At 33.7% G+C, this 9837-nt stretch overlaps 1 pseudogene; it reads right to left on the bottom strand.

Annotated features, from left to right (window-relative positions):
- Window positions 1-262: 262 nt before the first annotated feature.
- On the bottom strand, window positions 263-7188 carry LOC149534667 (DNA-directed RNA polymerases II, IV and V subunit 3 pseudogene; annotated as a pseudogene).
- Window positions 7189-9837: the final 2649 nt, after the last annotated feature.

Below are 9837 nucleotides of genomic sequence, written 5' to 3'. Positions count from 1 at the left end.
ATCTAGAGCTTTCAAATGTTCTAGGGGAAGCCAGAGCCTCAAGTGTTACTCAACTATCATCATCCTTGAGTTAGACGGGACATCCATGGTTAAGTGGTCTAAATAACTTGTTGAGATATTTAGATCTTTTTTCATTGAACATTCATTACCTCAAAGTAAAGGAAGGAATACATTTCTAGTTGAGCAATAAAGAACTAAAAATTGCCTCTAATTTGCCTACTTTCAAATCCTTAAGTGATAAAATATAGAGTAAGTAACAAACCTAATGGGTGTCTTCATCAATTTTAAAAACCTTCATAGGACTGCTATCAATCTAGTCTTGCTTCTCCTCAAGGGTTAGTCCCTCCATAAAATTCTCATTGATATGAATATTAGGCTTGGACAAAAAAAGTAATTGTTGTAGCTAGAGACCATTTGGCATGGTCCTTACCAATACACTTCCTAGCTATGGCTCAAAGCTTCAACTCCTAATTGCGTCAAAGTATAACAATGATTATGCCCCTGTACAAAAATTGGCAATAACACACACTCATCTAAGCCCCATTATAGAGTAAAAATAAAGAAGAGAAGACTAACCCAAAATAACCTATATCCCTTATCGTGAAATGAAAAAAAAAAAAAAAAAACCAAGAATATTTTGTATACCTCTGTTCAATCAAATCATAGTCACTAGAAGATAAATTAGCTTCATCAATGGGAATGACTCGATTATTAGAGGAGACAAAGTCCAAGATAATAAAATTGAGGGTTTGGTCACAATCACATTTGGCATCAAGGTAGAATTCAATAAAGCATTTCTTGCACTTCACATCACCATTGAACTAATCATAGTCATGCAAAACACTCATCTTAATTGCGCATTTGGAAGTGAGCGGGATGAGGCCCAACTTATACATGATGAACTCACCATTGAGCACTGACTAATTGTTCTCAATTTCCACAAGATCTATGGATATCATCGGCACCTTTGCTATGATAATTGTAGGGCATTCATAATGTTCACATCTTTGTTTCACAGCTTGATCTTCAAATGGTTGTCTTTCACCTCTTAGATTTATTATGTCATCTCCATCTTCCTTCCCTCCGTCTAACCTAAACTCGCAACTCCTTCCTTATGTTTCCTATTGATCTAAAATATCATGAAACTAAGATTTACATTTCTAGTTGATCTTATAGTTTATGTGAAACTAAATATCAATGTTCATCAAACTCATGTCTTCCTTTGAGGAAGAATTTTTTTTAAAAATGGATAAATGATTTTGGGAAGGGTATTTTTGTTTTTTTATTGAGTGGCTTAATTTCTATGTGATAGTTACTATTAGGGTATTGACCTTGGTCGATTGTTGTCTACAATTTCAACGATGATTTTTAGATGTTTATTTAGAAGGGAACCCAATATTTTTTTATTTTATTTGTCATATGTGACCTATTTGTAAGGATGATGGGATAGGTTAATGGGTTGGGTGCATAATGTAACCAAAACTATAAATATTGACAAAAAAAACTATGAATGTTGCTTTTTAGCTTTGACAAATTTTATTGCAATTACAAAATAACAATTAATTGATTTCAAATATTAATGTAACTTATAGTTTTGGTAATTATAATAGAAGTTTTGATTAGATTGTTCTAAGAATTGTAGAGTTTTCATTATTTTCTTGCAAGTATATAAGCATAATCTAATTGATAGAGAAATATCATCAGCATGATTTGTTAATTTATTGTGAATTATCTTTTCTTTACACTTGGTTTGAAGTTATTTGCCAAATTATAGAGTGAGATATAATGGTTTTGGTGAAAATTGTTATAAAAGCCTCCATACCATAGGGTTTAAGAACCAATTCTTGGAAACCTAATTCCAATATGGGATTTGGCCCAAATTGTAGGGAATGTTATGCTATGGGGTGTACTATAAGTTGCAAAAAGAATTAGACCAGTCCCATCCAATCCTAATTTTTGAGCTGGTGAAGTCCTAGGCTTGGCATGACCATGTGAGAAGCTAAGAAGATGATACATTCATGTTGAAAAGAGATCAAATAGGGGTATAAGTGTGAATTGTAGGTGGATTTAGTATCCTTAGACATGTGTAGAGACGTACCAATAAGATAATCGATAAGAGAAGATGACTTGTGAAGGGTTCCTTCATAAATTAGACTTAATTTCCTATTAGGCATAATTTAGGCATTGTAAGGTTGACTAAGTAAAAGGACAAACCCATATTGCATTATGCAATATTTCTTGGAAGATGAAAAAGGGGATTTAAAATAGTCTTTTTTTGTGGCCCTTCTTCAAGAATATTGGGAGTTATAGTCATAAAAGTCAACTAGGTGGGCTAATTGATGCTAGGTCTCCTACTAGGTTCTATATGTCAAATGGTGTAGTGGATTACTTAGGTTGGATTCTAATGGTGGAATTGAATCAAACAAGAAGAATTATGAATGAAAACACATCTACAACTCATCTCTACAAGGTATGGTGAAAAGATACTGTATTACTATGGTTAGATGTAAGGAAAGTTCCAAATGAAGATGAATTTGATGTGAGAAGTTTTATATCTGATAAAATAGGATTGTTTAAAGATAAATGGGACATAAGGGTGTGGTCTAAGACAAGTCCGTATGACTAAGGGTCTCTTGAGGAAGACTTAGGAGTGAAGTGAATAAGTATTATTTTGTAGGAGGTTTTATAAGGAATTTACCTTGCATTACATAACCCTCTATATCAAGAAATAAACACAATCTTAATTACATCCTAACCTTGTTAAAAGATACTTTAAAAATCATAATTTAAACCCCAATCCTAATAAATTAATTGAATCCTAATGTAAAAACTATCTCCAACCTTAAATTATATTATACACTTATAATTTTATTTAGAATGAAAACCTTAATTCTAACCCACCATAACATTGATACTAAGCTTCTTTCCTACTAGTCTTGTTTGAATGGAGGACATGTAAAATTTTGATATTTGATTAATAAAATATATACCCAGGCTTCAGCCATTTACCGATGAAAAAAAAAAAAACATTGATACTAAGCTAATTATCTAATAAATTCTTAATTTATTTAATTATAATACCAAATTTTATAAATAAAATATTTAAGTATATAATTTTTTTATCTTCTAATTATTTTTTAATATAAGTTTCATAGTTTTAAAATTTGTTATATTCAACATAAAATAAACATATTATCATTCCTAATACTTTAAGTATTATTCAAATGTTTTAAAGATCTTTTATTAATTATAATAATAAATAAAATAAATTACAAATATAAAAATTTAATATTAAATACTAATCATAAAAAAACTATTTATAATTTTTACTTCAAACTTAATATCTTTGTTAATTTCACATTGCCCTCATTTGTTTTGAGTGAGATACAAAATATTAATATCATTTTTTTATTAATAACATTTTACATTAAAAGAATATTTATTTACTTTTCAAAATGAACTTCATTCTTAATTGAAATTTATTACCAAAGTAAAAATTTAACTACAATTTTCCATGAATACATAAGTTGATATAGTAATTCATCATGAAATAGAGAGATTAAAATTTCTATTCATTTAACTGTTATTCAAATATTCTTCAATGAAACATTTAGATACAATGAATATCAATCATGAAAATATTTTTAAAAAAATTTAAATTATCACTTTAAATATGAAATACTTTAAATAAATAGTTTGAGTTTTCTAAGACTTTAAAAATATTTTATTAAATGAAATTCTAATTTAAAATAAAATATATATATATATAAATTAGTAAAACAAAACAAATATTAACCATTTAAACAATATTAAAAATGTTATGATTTTTAATTTAAATTTAATATATATTTTTATTTTACCAATTGTCAACTTTAGATTTTACCTTTTAATTCACCTTCCTTCATTTTTTCTAGTTTGAAAAATTAAAGTTAAAACTTTAATATACAAATTTTTATAGTAATGGGCCAAAGTTTGGATTATTCAAACACTTTTTGGTTCAATCCGACCATTTCTTGTGACAATGTGATGATTCCAGACAACTTTCTCCCATCTATTAGTCTTATTGGCTAACTTAAGATTTATATTTAGTGATGAATTTTTATATATACATAAAGATAAAATTATAATTTTCATTACCTTGTTGTAACCATTATGTACCAATTGATGTATTATAAATGAATTGGTAAATATTAACTCTACCATACAAAATAGAAAGGGTATTTTTGTACTTTGAAGGGGACTTAGCATGTAATTATATTTTTTGACACACCTTGGAGGATATTTATGAAAATGAAAATTAATTATTATTTTTGAATACACTTAATTGAGAGAAAGTACTTTTCTTTTTCTTTTGTGATAGTTGAGAGAAAGTACTTTTCTTTTTCTTTTGTCATTAGTTGGCATCCTTTCAGGTACATCATCAATTGGTGTCTTTTTGAGTTTATCATCATTTGATATGTTTTTTTAGTTTACCATTAGTTGGTCTCTTTTTTAGTTCATTACTTAGTGTAATAGGTACTTTTTATATGCACCAAGCAACCTAGGTGGCTAAATGGTGTACTATGGCAGATCTCTCATGAGGTGGCTTAAGCTCTATGCATTTTGATCAAATTCAAAAGAAAAAAGAAAGTATCAGTAATAGTCATTTACAGTTGTAAATTACAAAAACTAAGTAGCATTCATTAGAATGTATTAATATGGTATAAAATCTATGGATCATCCATTTAGTCATTTTTTTGGGTGACTAATTATTAGTGACCAATTATTTAATCATTTATTTAGTCACTTATCTCTTTCTAACCTTGTGATTTTACTTGCTGACCAAATTAGTCATTTATTTAGTCACTTTTACTTATACATTATAAAACATTACTAGAGTATGATCACTTTTAGTTATGTGACTAAATTTTTTGGTCTTGTGACTAAAAGTGTTAATCACCTAGTCATTTATTTACCAAAATTCTACTAGTGAAAAGACCAAGTTTGACCAAGGAGTTGACCAAAATTAAGCATAGTTGACTTGAGTTGACTATGTCCAAAATGAGTTTTGAAAACATGAAGAATGTAGAGTTGAAAGGATTCCAAGAATCACAAACTATCAGAAAAAATTGGACTACACAAGTGTTCGATCGCGTTAGTCTCAAAATTTTAAAATGCATTTTTGAGGCACTGAGGTGTGTTAGATTTCAAATTCGATCCCGAAAATGGATTCATAATGGTCAAAATAGCTAGGGGGGTGATTTTTGCACAAATCAGAGCACTTTGAAAAATTAGGTCAATAGTTATATAAGGGCCCAAGGGGTCATTTTCAATTCATTTATGCTTTTTTGTCATTTAGTGAATTGAGCTTTGAGAGACATGGCAATAAACATGAGATATCATCATTTTGAGTGCTCCAGATGACACAACCGACCTGTAGACTATGGACCACTGGTGAGTCATCAATTTCCCACCTTTGTACTTTCTCTTTTACATAGTTCAAGGTCATTTATTGCATGTTTTGGCACGTTTTAGGGTTGGTCAATCAGTCTTCACGTGAGACTATCCTTTCTCGCATGAAGATGTTCTTTCCTCGTGCGAAGCAACAGGGTGCATTGTTTCTTCGTGCACGTCACTGAGGTTTCTTGCATAGGAGATACCTACCTCTTCCACAAAGAACGAGATTTTTCACGCACAAGAACTTCGTCTCTTGCGCGATGGAGATATTCTTTGTGCGAAAGAGGGAAACTTCACGCGAGATCTTGAGATCTTTGCATGAGATCTGAAGATCTTCGCTTGAGAACCCATGACAGCAAAGGTTAAAATTTTCAATTTTGTACCTAAAATTTGCATTTTTATTAGCTTTGTTTCACCATTTCATTCTGATATTGATCATTTTCTTGTTGTTTTTTTTTGTGTGAGTATAGGAGATCTTTGATGATGTCGCATTCAAATTATATTATCCACCATATGGAGAGTTGTTGTGGAGTCTTGATTATGCGAATAGGGCACATATTACTTGATTGGGCTTATCCTCGCTATGTCAGATCCTAGCCATGATGGTGAATCATGGCTTACTCATAGTTTTGGTGGAGTGTTTCCATTTGGAGATGAACACCTTCCATCTACCAGTGGGGGAGATGACGATCACCCTGGATGACATATGGAGGATATTGTGGATTCCTTTCTATGGAGCTTGAGTGGTTTATGATATAGTGCCCCAAGCAGGTATAGAGGCACTTTCTATTGTGTTTGGGAGGGAGCTGTAGAGAGGTTGAGCCATCAGTTGGGATGAGCTGATGCACACATACAGATAGATGCAAAGACTGGCATCTGTGTTACCAATCTTCCTAAGTTGCTTTCTAATGCCTAACAGAGAATAGTATGGGCTAGAGTGTGGGTGGGGAGTTATGCTTCACCAGATAGTAGAGGCACCTAAGATTTTTGGGTGGGGTTAGTGTGAGCTAGCCCACCTATTCCATGAGATGCATGAGATAGTCTTCCATAAGAAGAAGACTATGGCCGCTAGTGTTTATGTGTTGTAGATTTGGGCATGGGAGAATCTTTCTATATGTAGGCCCATTCATGAGGATGCTAGAGAGCTGATGGAGCCATATATTTGTAGATATCAAGGGTATATTACCCAGGTCTTCCTGGGTAAGATAGAGCATTGGAGGACATGTCTTGATGACCTGGTCTTCATCGTATGGTGGCCCTGGTGAGAGATAGAGGATTGGGATGACACCTAGAGAGAATTTCCCTGGATGTTCAGCTTACAACTACTATTGGGTAGGACCACATAGATTATAGAGCAGTTTGTAATTTCACGAGTGTGGTGGTAGTACGGTTGATCATAGGATATTTCATAGGAGTATTGCACCTATGCTAGACTGGCAAGGGATGTAGGATGGGGGTGACCTCCATGTATGGATCCAAGTTGATCCATAATAGATGTGTGTAGCCTAGCTATGGTTCAGTAGGACTACCTTTTTGAGGTAGCAGATGCAAGAATGATGCCTGCCTATCAAGCTCATTTGATTAGCCATCCATTCCCATGATTCACAGATTCATTGGGGATGGTAGGTTAGGTACAGAGATAAGTGCCTCAGCAGCAGTAGCCATAGCCACAACCATAGGTGTAGCCATAGGAGCAGCTGCAAACATAGTCACAGGTCTAGCACCAAGTGCAACAGATACAAATTCCTCCATGTTAGATGGGATTAGACATAGGTGTCAAGGGTAGTGGGACAAGACATGGTCGAAACTAGAGGTAGAGGATAGAGGAACAGGCCCCATAGCAGGAGGCTCCATAGCAGCAAGTGCCACCATAGTAGTAGGCACCACCACAGTAGCAAGCACCTGAGATGTTTGATGAGAATATGCCAGATCAGCTTGCAACTAGGTCATAGGAAATAGTACGATGCTATTGAGAGCGAATTCATCAAGCCACTCAACAGTTGGGAGATCTATAGATATAGGTAGCTATCTAGGACTCATAGCTAGTGGAGAAGTAGCAAGAGATCAATCGATGGAGAGAGTGTGCCAAGACTACTAAGCAGAGGTCAATGATGCTATAGGACAAGGTGCAATTATTGTTAGCTCAGGAAACTTACCACTTTGTTGCATATTCGGCAGTGATACCTGATGAGGCTCTCGAAGTTCCATACTTTTCATAGTATGCTTGAGAGTTAGGAGGTGCATGACCTCCTGTTAGACCTGACATGCCACCACCTCCTCCTCTGCCTACAGCTTCTGCTCTTGCTCCTCCTAAAGACAAGAGCATAGGAAAGAGTTAGATGCTATGTGTCTAGCTCTTGATTTTGATCTTTGGCTATGTATTGATTGGTGTGCTAGCACCATTTTGTACCATTTTGATCGATAGCACTTGAGTAGTGCCCATTTTTGTACTAGCCCATTTTTTTGATGGATATATAGATGAGATTTTTTGAGCCAAGTATCAGTGTGTACATGTCATTGTTTGTTTCTGTTTCACTTTGATGTACATGAGATATCAATATGATGATTATGAGATGCATGTCATACTTTGATATGATGTGATTATGAGCATGTAGAGTAGATATTATGAGTATATGGATGCAATGCATATGGAAATGGACTAACATCTCATGTAGTGTTGTGTGTATTTATTTAACAATGATAGTTATTCCATTGAGGTGCACGAATCAATGAATCCAATGCTTGTGCAGTTATGGAGAAACCTAATAAGTTTGAAGATGCCCCCAATCCTTCATTACACAGGGGAAAAATAGAATCACAATTAAATTGTGTGCTTATGCAAGTGAAATACTGTAATGCAAGACTATATTAAGTGCAACCCTAGGTCTGGTTACCAAGCCTCGACAATTTATCATCACTAGATATAGAACAAAGCTCATATGTTGTACAATTCTCATTGACATTGCAATCATGGGAATATGAATAAAACATATGTTATAGTTTTGTCGGGATTAAATGTAAGCATTCGAGGCATAAGAAGCCAGAATGACAAGAACATTTGTCCCTTTTAATATAGAAAGTTAATATAAGCATCAAAACATAAATGCTAGGATGACTAGAATGTTGCTTGTATGACAAAAACTCCAAACACATGGGAGATCCATCTTATGCTAAGTATTTTAGTATTTAGTCTATCCATAACAACTCTTGCATTTGTAACCTAAGATCGAAGTGTGCTAGGTATACTTGTAGTGACCTGTACATTAACTTAGTAGGATGAGTATAGGTATTTACTGTAGCATGAAAAGTTCACTCCAACAAACAAGGAAAAGAACCAACATTATTGATGTATTCTAATAACAGGAATCGAGGTACACCCAGCCATCCAATGCAAGATGGAGGCTCTTATAGTGGACACCCTTCTTATAGGAATAGATCAACTTATTAGAACTAAACCATAGACAAAAAGCAAAGAAAAGATCATGCCCCCAGTCATTACTTCTCTAGTTGAAGATGACATCATCAAGTTGCTCGAGGAGATATGATAAAGCAAAACAAAGAAAACAAAGAAAATGCTCAACATATCCAAACAAGTATATTATTTTTAAGTTCAATGTTTTTGGGATTGATGTCAAGTGTCAGTGTCTAGAACATGTTTGAAAGAAATCTCTTTAGTAGGGTGACAACAGTAGGTAGACACAATCAGAATGACTGGTGACTAAGGTTGAAGGGAATCTTCACAATGAAGAACCTAAAAAGGACTGGGTGATAGTAGATAGAAATAGCTAGGATGAATGGTGACTGACACAAGAGAGATCTTCCATAAGGGAATTTGGAGGTGTGACCCAAGCAACAGTAGGAAGACATAGCTAAAACAACTGGTGACTATTGTAAAAGAGATTCTATGCAGAGAATCTTGAAAATGAGGGACACTAATGATAGTAGGTAGACATAGTGAGGACCACTGGTGACTGTCATGAATGAGATTCTATGAGGAGAATCTCAAAAAAAATAGTTATACTAGTGACAGTAGGCAGACCCAGTGAGGACCACTGGTGACTATTGTGAAGGAGATTCTATGAGGAGAATCTCAAAAGAGTGACACTAAAGGGGAATTCCCCTGAGCTATGACATGACTCAATCCATGAATACATGAGCAAAAAGCAAGAAAAGTAGGAAAGTGAAAGCATGAAAGTGACTATATAGAATAGCCAAAAGATGTGCTACAAGATGGAGCATTGGAAACAAGAGGTGCTTGTTTACCAAGTTTTCACCTTCTTGGTAGGATTTTAATTTTTTTCCTACCATGATGCCTATTTCTAGGTTTTCACCAATGGCGCTTTTTTTTTGTTTTTTCAATTTTCTTTGGTATTTTTCTTTTTTTTGATTTTTTTGTATTTT

This window comes from Cupressus sempervirens, chromosome 10 (assembly GCF_028749045.1).
Source record: "Cupressus sempervirens isolate cs-2001-9-10 chromosome 10, ASM2874904v1, whole genome shotgun sequence".
In the NCBI taxonomy this organism is placed as follows: Eukaryota; Viridiplantae; Streptophyta; class Pinopsida; order Cupressales; family Cupressaceae; genus Cupressus; species Cupressus sempervirens.
This window is presented reverse-complemented; position numbering and strand designations above follow the sequence as displayed.